At 42.1% G+C, this 16437-nt stretch overlaps 1 protein-coding gene across 3 annotated transcripts in view; it reads left to right on the plus strand.

The window, feature by feature from the left end:
- The first annotated feature begins 3799 nt into the window (after positions 1-3799).
- The window catches only part of IL6ST (interleukin 6 cytokine family signal transducer), a 73520-nt gene continuing 60882 nt past the window's right edge, over positions 3800-16437 (plus strand). For all 3 annotated transcript variants that reach the window (XM_074385815.1, XM_074385812.1, XM_003925841.4), the window contains exon 1: positions 3800-4008. The gene's annotated coding sequence lies outside the window, so the exon portion shown is untranslated. The remainder of the gene's footprint in view (positions 4009-16437) is intronic.

The raw sequence follows: 16437 nt of genomic DNA on the forward strand, positions 1-16437 counted from the left end.
TGAGGCAGGAGAATTGCTTGAACCCAGGAGGCGGAGGTTGTGGTGAGCCAAGATCGTGCCACTGCACTCCAGCCTGGGTAACAAGAGTGAAACTCCGTCTCATTAAAAAAAAAAAAAAAAAAAAAAAAAGGTTCTTGGCTGGACAGTGGCTCACGCCTGTAATCCCAACACTTTGGGAGGCCAAGGTGGGCGGAACACCTGAGGTTGGGAATTCAGGAAATCGAGTCCAGCCTGATCAACATGTAGAAACCCTGTGTCTACTAATAATACAAAAATTAGCCAGGCGTGGTGGCGCATGCCTGTAATCCCAGCTACTCAGGAGGCTGAGGCTTGAGATAAAAGGATAGGAAACGGGTTATAAACTATGAGTAGAAAGACTAGCTGTCACAGTGAGGACAAATTGCAGATTCAATGGAAGTGACCACAAAATAGAGGTAGAGGGGGGTAGGGGTCTGTAGGTACAGAGAGGGAAACTCACAATCCAACATTTTGAAGGGGAAGTAATTTCATCAATGACTAGGTTGAAGGTGTGGCTCCATCTGTGAGTTGCTGATACAGAGTGAAGTTGAACGTGATTGGAAAATAAAAGGATGATAAATTATGAGGTCAGAGTACTAATGAGTCATGAACATGGATGCTGAAGTCATTAAGTTGATGCAGAACATGAGGATAATTCCATGGCTGACACAGAGTTTCAGAAACATAACTGGGCAGAGACAAAGAAGTAAAGGGATATCCTACTGAGGGCCAGATTTAAAGAAATAGAAATGTGGCCGGGCGCGGTGGCTCAAGCCTGTAATCCCAGCACTTTGGGAGGCCGAGGCGGGTGGATCACAAGGTCGAGAGATCGAGACCATCCTGGTCAACATGGTGAAACCCCGTCTCTACTAAAAATACAAAAAAATTAGCTGGGCATGGTGGCACGTGCCTGTAATCCCACCTACTCAGGAGGCTGAGGCAGGAGAATTGCCTGAGCCCAGGAGGCGGAGGTTGCGGTGAGCCGAGATCGCGCCATTGCACTCCAGCCTGGGTAACAAGAGCGAAACTCCGTCTCAAAAAAAAAAAAAAAAAAAAAAAGAAATAGAAATGTAGGCAAACTTTGTCTTTGACATTTATCACCTTTGTTCCATGGCATGATTTCCTAAGCTTTGCTCACTTACTCCCAGGTAATTTCGGTGCCTTCATGTTACCCTCTCACTGTACAGGTTCCCCAATCTCTGCTATTTTTTTTCTTTTTTTTGAAAGGGAGTCTTTGTTACCTAGGCTGGAGTGCAGTGGCATGGATCTTGCTTTAGTACAACCTCTGCCTCCTGGGTTCAAGTGATTCTCGTACCTCAGCCTCTGGAGTAACTGGGATTACAGGCACCCACCACCATGCCTGGCTAATTTTTGTATTTTTAGTAGAGTCGGGGTTTCGCCATGTTGGCCAGGCTGGTCTCAACCTCCTGGCCTCAAGTGATCTGCCCGCCTCAGCCTCCCAAAGTGCTGAGATTAAAGGTATAAGCCACTGCTGCCTGGCCTGTTCTTGACACATCTAAAATCCCAAATAGTCCCAGGACATTAATGGAGAGTTCTCCATTAGTATGTCACTTTCCCCTACTTACCTTTGCACTTTGACAAGGTTTTCTAGTAACAAATTCTTAATCTGAAATTGGTCATTTCAAGGCCAATACTCTATAGAGGTGTCTGCAAAGTCATGTAATTCCAGCACAGCAGAGGTCTCCTGTCCTGTCGTTCTGAAAAATCTTTCTCCAATATTGATTCATCCTTTTGGCCTCAGACTTTAATCACCCCCACAAAATGTGAGTTTCTTTGGAGTAGGACCTGAGCTGAGCCAGTAAAAAGACATCCATAAAAGCACTAACTCAGTCATTTGTTTTCCTAACAGTGCCAAGGCAGGCTGGTGTATTGTTAGGTATCAATCCCCTTCTGTGTACCTGCCCTCCTCTGTCCAGTGAAATGTCATTTTTAATATATGTTGTGATACTAAAAGATTTCAGAAGCGTTGACTGAGTAGACATTCAACAATGATTTTAGCTGATACTGAGTACTTACTATGTGCCAAGCACTTATGTATTTTAACTCATTTAGCAATTGCAACAATTCCATTAGGTTGGTATTGTTATTCTCACTTTGCAGATGAAGAGACTTACAAAGACTTGCCCAAAGACACAGAGATGGGAAATAGCAGCATCAGCCTTTAAATCTAGCCAATCTAGACCAGAGAGTACATTTAACCACTACACATTTCCCCTAAATACACCTTTACATCACATCTATTATCTCAGCACTTTGGGAGGCCACCAAGGCCGGAGGATCATTTGCTGCCAGGAGTTCAAGACCAGCTTGGGTGGCATACCAAACTCTTGTCTCTCCAAAAATTTTAAAAATTGGCCAGGCATGGTAGGGGGCACCGATAGTCTGATCTACTTGGGAGGTTGAGGTGGGAAGACTGCTTGAGCCCAGGAATTTGAGGCGGCAGTGAGTCACGATTCAGCCATTGCACTCCAGCCTGGGTGACAGAGTGAGACTCTGAATAAAAAAAAAAAAAAAAAAATCAAGTTTCCTGGATCTATACAAAAATTTCAATTTAACATATTTTTATAAAAGTTTGTTTTAAAATAAACACCCCTATTAATGGCAAAGCTAGAATACAATCTGGTCACGATCTGTAGGTGAGCAGCAAGAGCTGAACACATTAGCTGCAACACTATCTAGTTTGCCTAGGACTCGGTTAGCAGGCCCACTTTGCGTTTTTATAAATTATTGGATCAACAACTAAGAGACTGTAATTCGATTTACATTTTATTCTATCTGAATCCTCAGTATAATGAAGAACCTTATAATTGTTAATTTATAGATATAATTTAAGTTCATTAACCATTATTGCCTTCCTATATCCTCTCATTCTTCCACAAAAGCTTCTACTTTGGGTGTTTCTTTACTTTAGCAGACACACACACCCTCCCCACGCACATGCCTTATCTTCTAACTCTTCTCATCTTGCTTTGGGGAAAAACAAACATCAAGAGCCTTTAGGTCCGTTTTCCGAGGGAAAGTGGGGAACGGAGGCGGGCAGAGGAGGGGAGATGAATAGGTTTTACCCGGTATATACATATATTTTAAACCACAAACGGGGAGGTACAAGCTGCGGAGAAACCCTAGCCGCTTGGCGGGCCAACAGCTCTGGGGTTCACTCATCAATCGCACCCAAATTCATTTACTAATTTAAAAAAACACTGTGGCAAGCTTCGTTTACATAAAACCTGAAGCGAAGCCGCCGCCACAATCTGTCGCAGCCTCGTGTGGAGTCACGGCCACCGAGCTCTTCACTTTCCCCAAGAGGCTCCCATGCCTCCCCCGTCCCCAAGGGAGCCAGGCGGTCCCTCGCAGCTGAGTACCAAGGGGAAGGCCGCGAAGAGAGGCCGAAGGCGCCCAGGCGAGAAGGGAGGGCGGGGGCAGCGGGCAACCCGGGCTTCAGTTCATGACCCCGTTATTCCACGGAAAAATGGAACATTCCGCTCCTTCCGCCCACAGAGGGGAGGTGGGGGGAACCCTTCGATTTCGTCTAGGAGAGGAGACGCGGGCGCAGCCACCGGAATCCGGGACGCGGGGAGCCGCGTTACGGGAATCGCTACCCCCCGGAGTCCCGCCCTCTCGTCGACGGGTGGCCGCTGGACCAATGCCTTGGCGCAAAGGGTCTCGCAGGGGCCAATCAGCGCCTAGGTCCTGGTCGGGGGCGGGGCGCAGCGGGAGGCACTGCGGGGTGGGATTGGAGGCGCCGCGCCCCGCCGCGGGACTGGGGCGGTGCGCTACCTCTGCGGCGTAGGAACCGCCAGCGTTCCGAAGCCGGGGCGAGCAGCCGAAAGGCCGGCGGAGCCGCGCTGGGCTGCCTCGGCGCAGCTGAACCGGGGGCCTCGCCTGCCAGGCCGAAGAGTCTGGCCCAGCCTGGCGCCGAGGGGTTCGTGTGCTGGAGAGAGGCGGAGGATCGAGGCGGCGCGGCCTGAGGTGAGGAGGGGCCGGCTGTTGGGCCGCGTAGTGGCGGGGAGAGGGTGGGTGGTTGCGGACGGACTCTCTGGCACTCGTGGAGACCTCCCTTCCCCCTGAGAGCAGCGCCCGGAACTTGGCAGCGCAGCCTGGAAATCCCCACATTCCGTCCCCTCCCTGCTCCCGCACCTCCGAATTCTACTTCCACAACTTTGTCACCTCGATTATCTCAGCCCTGAGTACAAACCTCACCCACGCGCGCGCACGCACCCCTCGTAGCCCGCCCCGCAGAACGCCCTTCAGGATCGTAGCTCCCGCAGTCAGTCCCCTTTCCATCTCGCCTGAAATTCTGTTCGGTCCGCACTTGACTCTTCATTCTCTACCCTGAGGTGGATTTCCCTCCTCAAAAGCTGTATTTTCATCTTTAAATCGTAAGGTTTCAACATTGCTGAAAGTTCACAGTGCTTGTAAACATTAACGTTTCTTTCTTTCTTTTGATCTCTTCTATGAATACTTAGCATTCCTAACTAATCCCACATCCTACTGTATCCCGAGGAGAACAAATCTGTTTTTACAATTTTACCTCCTCCCTTAAGCTTGAAGATAGTCCAGGCAGCGATTATGTCTTCAGTGGATGAACAGCGTTTTATTTCATAATCCGAAACTGAAAAAAAAAAAAAAAAAAAATCACAGGTCAAAAATAAGACTTGTCACTTTTTTTGCCTTCAGAAGGAAACGCATTTTGGCTTAGTTCGTGAAGTATTTCAACAATTATACTGCCTTAAAATAACTAGTTATTAGCATGCCAGGGTGAATTTTCTGAAAGATTGGGGTAGTTTTGTCAGTGCTGTAAACAAACCCTTTAGACTGAGTGTGACTGCCAGCTTCAAGTTGGAACAACTCTTAATTGAAATTACTCCGATCATCAGCTCAGCTGTTAGCCATTATGTTAATTTCTTAAATTGTCAATTCCTACTTGGAAGTATTTTTGAACTATGAACTTACAGAACCAATTTGCTATTAAATTGTGCTTTTAACCTATTTCCCTTTGGGGATAATCTTGAACATTTTTAAAAAAATATTAAGTGAAAGAAAAATACTGGCCGGGCGCGGTGCCTCACACGTGTAATCCCAGCACTTTAGGAGGCCGAGGCGGGCGGATCACGAGGTTAGGAGATGGAGACCATCCTTGCTAACAAGGTGAAACCCTATCTCTACTAAAAATACCAAAAACTAGCCCTGCGTGGTGGCACACACGCGCTTGTAGTAGTTCCAGCTACTCGGGAGGCTGAGGCAGAAAAATCACTTGAACCCGGGAGGCGTAGGTTACGGTAAGCCGAGATCGCGCCACGGTACTCCAGCCTGGGTGACAGAGCCAGACTCCGCCTCAGGAAACAAACAAACAAACAAACAAAAAACCGGAAGGAGAAAGTGTCAAAAAGGACAAACTTTTGTGGTGGGATTTTTCCCTCATCTTAAGTATGTCTTATTGACAATACTAGTTTAATTTTCTCACAGGCAATTTAGACTATTATAAATACCGCCACCACATTTATTATATTCTTATTAACTAAAAATGTTGTTCTCACTTTTTTTTTTTTTTTTTTTTTGAGTTTTGAGACAGAGTTTCACTCTTGTTACCCAGGCTGGAATGCAATGGCTCGATCTCGGCTCACCGCAACCTCCGCCTCCTGGGTTCAGGCAATTCTACTGCCTCAGCCTCCTGAGTAGCTGGGATTACAGGCACGTGCCACCATGCCCAGCTAGTTTTTTGTATTTTTGGTAGAGACGGGGGTTTCACCATGTTGACCAGGATGGTCTCGATCTCTTGACCTCGTGATCCGCCCGCCTTGGCCTCCCAAAGTGCTGGGATTACAGGCTTGAGCCACCACGCCCAGCCTGTTCTCACTTTTATTTGTGAATTGCAGTATTATTTATTTAAATTTGTTTCCAAGGCTTTGCATTTCAGTTTTGTTAGAGTGAATGTTAAATACCGGTGAATGTTAAATACCTGTGAAGTAGGTGTTAAAATGTCCACTTTATAGAGAAGGATACAGACTTGGGAGTCCCTCTGAAACCCAGATCTGTGTATGACTCCAAATCCCGTGCTCTCAATCATTATGTCATTTCTCATAAAACAACAACAACAACGACAACAACAACAAACAACACCCAGTGCTACAATTTGGTTTGGGAACTTAAGGGCTACCCATAAATCCTCTACAGTGGCAGGGAGGATTTCCCCCTGCCTCATGTCAGAGCTGTTAATTTTAATGGGAGTCAGAATTCCCTTGCCCTAATACATTTGCAGCTTGGCTCCTAGAGAAGCATGGAATGTTCTCACAGCCTTCTCCCTTTCTTTGATTGCAAAGGCAGAATGATCAGCGTTGAGGTTCCTATTGTGCTTTATTATTTTACACAGCAAATACTAAGCAACAGGAACTCACAAAGGTGCAGGAGGTGTCATCAGGATCTTCAAAGACTTTATAACGATTGGATCGACAAACTTATATGAGAAAAACTACAAGGATGTAAAGCAGTTTTAATTAAATGCAGAGTGATGCAGAAAATGCTGTAGATATTAAAATTAGGGAATGAAGGATTGGAATGAGTAAAGGATTTACCAGAAGTTGGCCTTGAAACCTGGGTAAGATTTGGATAAAGGGAAAAATGAAGGGAGCCCATTCATAATAGAGAATAGAGGACATAATATGGAATAGAGAATATAGAATCCTCATAGTATTATAAAGTAGATCTAGTAATGATAGGGTAATAATCCTTTTTTTTTACACATGGGGAAATCCAGGCGCAAGAAGGTTAATTAATTTGCAGAGCTATGTGGTAGATCTAAAGTTCATAGATAGACAGCCTGGCTTTAGCATCTGAGCTCTTAACCATGATACATACTGCCTCTTCATACACTATACTTGAGTAATCGTGAGTAGATAGAATAATAAGATCATACCAGAAGGTCTTTAAAAACCCACCCTTAATCGTCCACTAGGTGCCTCAAACTATGTTAGATTCTGAGAATATCAAGATATGTGAAACAATTATTGTGCAGTGTTCTGAATCCTGTTAGTGAAGCATGAAAGAGTACACAGACAGCAAAGATGTTTGTGAAGTGGGGGGAAATTCCATAGAAGAGATGATATTTCATAAGCAGTTTGTAGTGCACAGCAGAGTCAGGAAAGGCATTGTAGAGGCAAGGAATAACATATGTAGAAGCACAAACTGAAAGAACAAGGTATGTTAGAGGAAGTCTAGTGGTTTCCTGAGACTGTAGGGATGGTTAGTAGGGAGTGATGAAAGATAAGACTGAATTATGAATGGCATGGTGTGGTCAAGCAAAATGAGGAGCTTAAACATTTGCTTTGCAATTTGGAAACTACAAAAATAATTTCAGCATGATTGGAGTACTAGCCAGATTACTTCCAACTGCAAGCAGTTCTCTCTAGAAGTACAGAAGTAGAGTAGCTTGAGAGAGAAGTCTGAAGAAAGGAATTTTTTTTTTAAGAATAGAGAAACTTGAATATTGGAAAAGATAGTTTGGATAGGCACACCAAGGCCAAAATTTTAGGTTCTTAAATAGTTAAAATATTTGGCATTATTATTCACCTTTTAAAAAGCTGTTGAGGAAAAGAATGGCGGATTTGAAGTTTTTTAGAGAGGGTGATCCACCAACAGTGTTCAGAACGCTTGGGAGGGAGGAAAGAGACTGGAAGCAGGAACACTTAAAATTATTGTGGTGATTGATGTCCAGATTAGGTTAGTTTGTGGTAGAGGGTAAAAAGAAGAGACAGGTGGGAAAGACATTATAGGAAAGAAGACGGGATAAGATTTATAACTGAGAAAAGCTAAAATGTACTGGGTAAATGAGAGAAATGATGGACTCCATTGACTTAGGCAATTTAAGAGGATGAGTTGTTGGTAGATAAGGAAAAACGGTAAGTCCCTGTGACTTTTTAAAAAGTGGATGTGCATTTATGTGTGTATGTGTTCATGAGCATGTATATATGTGTGTACTGTTTTTAGACTTCTTAAATCGTTATGAATCAGGGAATATCTAAGAATATGAAATGTAACTGAAATTAAAAGAAAAATCCAAGCCAGAATTATTGAAATTATTTTGTTTGAAGATAATAGTTAAAGTCATATGTCTTCAAAGAAGTTGGTATTTAAAAAGAAAAGTCTATGCCCAGTACTTTCTCTTTGGGTACTTTCATAGCCAGGAGATAAAAGCTAGCAGAGAATTCAGCAAAGGAGATAAGAAAGAGGATAAAGTAAAGACTTCAACTGCATTATCTGGATACATAGAAAGTATGTGAAAGGCTTCAGAAACACATGCGATATAGTCAAAATAGCTACAATCTCTTCTTTTTTTACTCTGTTGCTATCTAGTATATCTTGTTAAGATTTAATAAGAGATTAGCTAATTGATCATGAATAAGAGAGCTGTATCGGTTGAAATATGGCTATAGTATATAGATTATTATTTTAAAGTTTTGTGTATACGTATCCAGAGCAGGAGATTCATTCCTTTCAGCACTGTAAATCTGTTGCCCTGTTAAAATTGGAATGTTCTGCCTCCAAATTTTCATTTTTTTTTAAAGTAATCAGTTTTACCCTCTGCGCTAAGGTTGATTGATCTGCACAATCTTGTTTTGTTCTGTGTTATATATTACCCTCAACCCCATCCCCCAGTGCAAAGTGAGTTCATCAGAACTATGTTTCAGATAGCATAGCTATGGTTAGACCGGAATGCTCTGGGATTTTGCCATTGATAATCTTCACTTGACAATTAGAGTCAAAGATGATGTATAGCTCATGCGTGTGCTATTTTCTCTGTCTAGGAAACCCCCACCCTTATTTTATGACTGGGTACTCCTGGCTTCTGTCTGAATTGGGTATTTTCTGTGCTCCCCTGGCACTTCGTGCATATTCTATGTCTGTGAACTTCGGACTTCTGAAGGGCAAGAACTATTTATATGGCTTCAATTATATTTGTAACAGAATAAAAATTGAATAAAAGCTTGATCTTTTATTTCTTAAGCAATGGTAAGGCCGGGTGCGGTGGCTCAAGCCTGTAATCCCAGCACTTTGGGAGGCCGAGGCGGGTGGATCACAAGGTCGAGAGATCGAGACCAACCTGGTCAACATGGTGAAACCCCGTCTCTACTAAAAATACAAAAAAAATTAACTGGGCATGGTGGCGCGTGCCTGTAATCCCAGCTACTCAGGAGGCTGAGGCAGGAGAATTGCCTGAACCCAGGAGGCGGAGGTTGCGGTGAGCCGAGATCGCGCCATTGCACTCTAGCCTGGGTAACAAGAGTGAAACTCCTTCTCAAAAAAAAAAAAAAAAAAAAGTAGCAATGGTAAGAACATGGATTTTCATCAAAGTACTCTGTAAACCTTTTCATTTGGCTAAAATAGTCAATACCCACTTGTAAAAGGCCCTCTCTAAGGTCGCATATTCTATGTTTTTCAGTGTGCTTATAATTTTGCTTTTGCATTCAGGTCCTTAATCTGGAGAGAGAGTGTATGCTTATACATGCATGTGCACTTGCATGTGTGTGTGTCTTTTTTTTTTTTTTTGGGAGACAGAGTTTCGCTCTTGTTACCTAGGCTGGAGTGCAATGGCGCGTTCTTGGCTCACCGCAAACTCCGCCTCCTGAGTTCAGGCAATTCTCCTGCCTCAGCCTCCTGAGTAGCTGGGATTACAGGCACGCGCCACCATGCCCAGCTAATTTTTTGTATTTTTAGTAGAGACAGGGTTTCACCATGTTGACCAGGATGGTCTTGATCTCTTGACCTCGTGATCCACCCACCTCGGCCTCCCAAACCCCTCCTGGGGTTACAGGCTTGAGCTACCGCACCCGGATGTGTGTGTCTTTTTGTCTCATGAAATTGAATTGTTTTTTGTTGTTGCTTATGGAGCCACTTGTCCCAATACTATTTATTGAATAGTCCTTTATTTTCCTAGCCAATGAGCAACCTTTTAAAAAATCAGATTTTAAATTCTTATATACATTTGAGTCTGTTTTGTACCATTGATTTAATTGTCTATTCGTTTGCCAACCATTGCTATGTTTACTCTACCTTTAGACTGTCTTTTTTTTTTTTTTGAGATGGAGTCTCGCACTGTCACTCAGGCTGGAGTACTGTGGCGCGATCTGGGCCCACTGCAACCTCTTCCCCCTGGGTTCACCTGATTCTCCTACTTCAGCCTCCCGAGTAGCTGGGATTATAAGTGCACGCCATCATACCCAGCTAACTTTGTATTTTTAGTGGAGATTGTGTTTCGCTATGTTGGCCAGAATGGTCTTAAACTCCTGACTTTGGTATCCACTCACCTCGGCCTCCCAAAGTGCTGGAATTAACAGGCGTGAGCCACAGTACCCAGCCTAGACTATCTTAATAGGTGGTAAAACAAGTATTCTTCTCTTCAGTTCTTCTCTTTGAAAATTGGCTTTTGGCTATTCGATGCTGTATATGAAATTTTAAATTGGCTTTTAAAGTTTTATAATAAGCTACTTTGCCATTTGGATTAAAATTGTGTTTTTATATTTGTATAATTTGTATATTAATTTGTGAAGAGGGCTGGCGTGGTGGCTTATGCCTATAATCCCAGCACTTTGGGAGGCCAAGGTGGGTGGATTGCTTGATCTTAAGAGTTCGAGACCATCCTGGGCAACATAGTGAAACCCTGTCTCTACCAAAAGTACAAAAAGTTAGACAGGCATGATGGCACATGCCTGTAGTCCCAGATATTTGGGAGTGTGAGGTAGGAGGATTGCTTGAGCTTGGGTGGCGGAGGTTGCAGTGAGCTGAGATGGTGCCACTGTACTCCAACCTGGGTGACAGAGTGAGACTGTCTCAGGAAAAAAAAAATTGTGAAGAATTAACATCTGTACTATATTAGGTTTTTTTTTTTTCCATTTCATGGTATTCAGATCCTAGTAATGTATCATTTAATAGGATATTGCAGTTTTCTCCATAAAATTCTCACATAGTTTTGACTAAATTTTTCCTAGATGTATTATAGTTTTTGGTACTATTGTGAGTAGGGTTTTTTCATTACATTTGCTTTCTTGTTTTTTTTCCCCTCTCATCCAGGTTGGAGTGCCGTGGCACGATCTCAGCTTCTCAGCTTACTGCAGTTTCTATAACTTGGGCTCAAGTCATCCTCCCACCTCAGCTTCCTGAGTAGCTAGGGTTACAGGCATGCGCCACCACGCCCATCTACTTTAAAAAAAAATTTTTTTTTTTTTTTTGAGACGGAGTTTCACTCTTGTTACCCAGGCTGGAGTGCAGTGGTGTGATCTCGGCTCACCACAACCTCTGCCTCCCGGGTTCAAGCAATTCTCCTGCCTCAGCCTCCTGAGTAGCTGAGACTATAAGCGCATGCCACCATGCCCAGCTAATTTTTGTATTTTTAGTAGAGACAGGGTTTCACCATGTAACCAGGATGATCTCGATCTCTTGACCTCGTGATCCACCCTCCTCAGCCTCCCAAAGTGCTGGGATTACAGGCATGAGCCACTGCAGCCAGCCTTCTGTTATATTTTCTAATTATTTATTACTGGTATTTAGGAGAGCTATTTTTTTTTTTTTTTTTTTTGAGTCAGAGTTTTGCTCTTGTTGCCCAGTTTGGAGTGCAATGGAGTGATCTCAGTTCACCATAACCTCCACCTCCTGGGTTCAAGCAATTCTCCTACCTCAGCCTCCCGAGTAGCTGGGATTACAGGCATGTGCCACCATGCCCAGCTAATTTTGCATTTTTAGTAGAGATGGTGTTTCTCTATGTTGATCAGGCTGATCTTGAACTCCCGACTTCAGGTGATCTGCCCACCTCGGCCTCCCAAAGTGCTGAGATTGTAGGCGTGAGCCACTGTGCCAGCTAGAGAGCTATTTTTTGGTGATATTTTGTTTGACTATTATATTAAACTCTGAATAGTCCTATTATTTTTGATGATGTTTTGTATGACTTCTATGTTAAATTCTCAATAATCCTAGTAGTTTGCCATGTGATTCTCACTCTTTCTTGATAGATGAAATAATCCACAATTTGTTTTCCATTTTTAGATCTTACTTTTGCTTAAGCCCTTTAGAGCAGTGGTGAGTAAGTGATGACTCCAAACATCTTGTCTGAATCCTGACTTTAATAGGAATGCTTCTGATTTTTACCTTTAAACCTGTAGATACTTGTTATAGGTTTCTTATAGTAGTACTTGTGGCAGCAACAGCAAGAGCTGTGCTAATAGTAACAGCTGTTACCTTTTATTGAGTAGTTACAGTGAGCCAAATGATTCTAAGCACATTCCTGTATTTTTAGTTATTTAATCATCATAACATAGGTGCTGGTGGTGGTACCCCATTTTTATAGATAGGGGAAGTAAAAGTGAAGGCTATTTAAAAACTTGCCTAAGGTGTTTTACAAAAAATATAGGGGCTAAAATTTGAACACAAGCAATCTAGTTCCAGAATCCCTGCTCTTTTTTCTTATCCTTTACCAAGGTAAGGATGGTGTCTTTCAGTCTTAGTTTTCAGACACTTTGTTGTTATTTTTAAGTTTTAAATGAATAGTTGTTGAATGTTATCATATGCTTTTCAAACATCTGTTGGAATTACCTTGTCATTTTTCTTTGATCTGTTAATATAGTAATTCGTAGTATCTTTTCTCATTTTGAACTGTGCTTGTTATTTTAGGCTAAATACTTGCTAGCATTCACACTTTGATTTTGTTTTCAAATCTGCTTATTTTCTCTACCCACACTACAAAAAAATGTTAAAGGCAATCTTTCAAGCCCAAGTAAAATGATACTGGATAGAAATACAGATCTATAGAAAGGAATTAAAAGCTCTAGATTGGCAACCACATGAGTAAATATGTGATAGTCTCACTCTGTCATCCAGGCTGGAATGCAGTAGTGTGACCATGGCTCACTGCAGCCTCAACCTCCTAGGCTCAAGTGGTCCTTTCACCTTAGCCTCCTGAGTAGCCGGGACAACAATCCTGCACCACCACAGCCTCTAATTTTCTGTAGAGGCGGGGGTCTTACTATATTGCCCAAGCTGGTCTTAAACTTTTGGGCTCAAGTGATCCTCTTGCCTTGGCCACCCAGAGTGATGGGATTACAGGTGGGAGCCACCATTCTGAGCCATGTGAAGTTTTAATATATGCAAAAGTAAAATGTATGTTAAAATAGCGCAAAGGTCTAGGAGGAGAAATGGAAGTTATACTAGTGTATACTTTACTATGCATGAGGTGGCATAGTATTACCTGAAGATAAACTGTGAAAAGTTAAAGATGTACAAGTATAAACCTAAAGCAACCAATAAGAAAACAAAGAATTACAGCTTATTAACAAGGAAAAGAATAAAAAATAATTAACAAAAATATGTACAGAAAAGAAACAAAGAACAGTCAAGTAGAAAACAAATATGAAGCTAATAGCTTTAAACCTAATCATATCACAAATTATATTAAATGTAAATAGTCTAAACACCCAATTAAAAAGCAGAGATTATCAGACTGGATACATCCACATGCTGCCTACACCCTGAAGATGCCATTTAAATATGAAGAAACATACAGATTAAACAAAAAAGGTTGGAAGAGGATATACCATGGTAACACTAATCAAAAGAAGATAGAATTGCCTACAGTAATATCAAAGGAGATTTCAGAGAAGAGAATATTATCCGGGGTAAATAACAGCATTTTCTTATGAAAAAAGTGTCAGTTTATCAAAGATCTACCAAATAACATAGTTTCAGAATACACAGGGCAAAAACTGATGGAACTGCAAGAAGAAATAAATCCACAGTTATATTCAGGGATTTCAGTATCCCTTTTTTTTTTTTTTTTTTTTTTTTTTTTTTTTTTTTGAGACGGAGTTTCGCTCTTGTTACCCAGGCTGGAGTGCAATGGCGCGATCTCGGCTCACCGCAACCTCCGCCTCCTGGGTTCAGGCAATTCTCCTGCCTCAGCCTCCTGAGTAGCTGGGATTACAGGCACACGCCACCATGCCCAGCTAATTTTTTGTATTTTTAGTAGAGACGGGGTTTCACCATGTTGACCAGGATGGTCTTGATCTCTTGACCTCGTGATCCACCCGCCTCGGCCTCCCAAAGTGCTGGGATTACAGGCTTGAGCCACCGCGCCCGGCCCAGTATCCCTTTTTGAACAATGATAAAAGAAGAAGACAGAAAATCAGTAAGGATATGGAAAACTTGAACAACACTGTCAACCAAATTCGTGTGATGGCCATTTATGTAACACTCTACCAGCAACAGCAGTGCTTTTTAAGTGTACACAGAATGTTGATTTCAAGGTTTATAAGGCTACAGCAGGCGTCCCTAAACTACGTCCTGTGGGCCGCACGCGGCCCCCTGAGGCCATTTATTCGGCCCCCCGCTGCACTTCAGGAAGGGGCACCTCTTTCATTGGTGGTCAGTGAGAGGAGCACAGTATGTGGCCACCCTCCAGCGGTCTTAGGGACAGTGAACTGGCCCCCTGTGTAAAAAGTTTGGGGACACCTGGGCTACAGTCATCAAGATAGCGTGGTGGCAGCATATAAATAAGCAAATTAATCAGTGGAACAAATAGAGTAGGAGTCAACCTACCTTTTGTTTTCATAAAGTACTGTTAGAACACAGCCACTTCTGTTTGTTTATGCATTTTCTTTGGTTGCTTTTGTGTCACAACAGTAGATTGGTGGCTTCAATAGAGACCACAGAACCTAAAATGTTTACCCCCTAGCTGTTACATGAAAAGCTTGCCCACCCTGGAATTAAGAGTACCCAAATAGACCCACACCTATGTGAACAACTGATTTTTAACAAAGGCAATTCACTTGAGAAAGCATAGTTTTTTCAACAAATAGTTTAGAAACAATTTTTCATATATACAAAATGAACTTGAATTCCAGTTTGACACCATACATAAATATTAACTTGAAATAATTGAGACCTAAATGACCCTGAAACTATAAAAATTGTAGGAAACCTTTGTGGTTTTTTTTTTATTTTTATTTTTTGAGTTGGCGGTGGGTGTGGTGGGGGGCGGGCGGGGGAGTCTTGCTCTGTCATCCAGGCTGGAGTGCTATCTTGGCTTACTGCAACCTCTGCCTCCTGGGTTAAAGTGTTCTTTTGCCTCAGCCTCCTGTGTAGCTGGGATTACAGACATGGACTAACATGCCTGGCTAATTTTTTTTTTTTCAGCAGAGACAGAGTTTCACCATGTTGCCCAGGCTGGTCTCAAATTCCTGAGCTCAGGCAGTCTACCCACTTCAGCCTCCTGAAGTGCTGGGATTTACAAGTGTGAGCTACCACGGTGGGCCCTTCGTGATTTTAGATTAGGCAAAGACTTCTTAGGTACATCAAAAACACAAATTGATGAACTGAACTTTCTTAAAATTAAATTACCTGTTCTTCAAAAGACACTGTTAAAAGAATGAAAAGATAAGCATACAGGAAAATAATGCATAAATCTATTTTCTAATAAAACCTAGAGCATCTTCTTAGAACTTTGAAAATTAATGAGAAAACAGGAAACCCAGCTCATCAATATGTTTGAACAGACACATCACCAAAGAAGATATAGCCAAGCACACACCTGCCATGGGGTCTAGCCATGCCGCTCTTCACTTGCCTTCTATTTTGGGACACAAACTATGTGTTAGTTTCCTAGGGCTACTATAATAGAGCATCCCTTTGTTACAGTATCCCTTATCTGAAATACTTAGTGACAGAAGTATATTAGATTTTGGATTTCTTTTAAATTGCATTATATACTTACAGTTGAGCATCCCAGATCCTAAAATCTGAAATCTAAAATGTGAGAGCTCAAAAAGTTTTGGAATTAGAGCATTTCTGTTTTCAGATTTGGGATGTTCAACCCGTACCACAAACTGGGTAGCTCAAAATGACAAATCTATTCTCTCAAGGTTTTGGAGGCTAGAAGTCCTTTTGAGACTGGATAGAATCTTCCTTTGCCTCTCTTAGCTTTTGGTGGTAGCCATCAGTCCTTGACATTCCTTTGTTTACAGCTACATAACTCCAGCTTTAGTCTCTGGTCACATGGCATTCTTCCTGGCTCTGTCTCTTTAAAGACAACAGTCATATTGTACTAAAGGCCTACTATAACATCTAATTAAATCTGTAAGGGCCTTATTTCCACATAGGGCAACATTTTGTGGTACTGGGGTTAGGACTTCAACATATTATTTTGGGGGAGCAATTCTGCCCATAACTAACAGCAAAAAAATTAAGTTAATTATATTGTATTTAGAACAGGGGTTGGCAGACTATAGCCCATAAACCAAATCCAGCTTACAGCTATTTTGTAGATAAAGTTTTATGGGAATGTACCTATGCTCACTTATTTACATATTGTGTATGGCTGCTTTTGCATTTTTTTTTTTTTTTTTTTTTTTTTTTTTTTTT

This window comes from Saimiri boliviensis, chromosome 1 (genome assembly GCF_048565385.1).
Source record: "Saimiri boliviensis isolate mSaiBol1 chromosome 1, mSaiBol1.pri, whole genome shotgun sequence".
NCBI lineage: Eukaryota > Metazoa > Chordata > Mammalia > Primates > Cebidae > Saimiri > Saimiri boliviensis.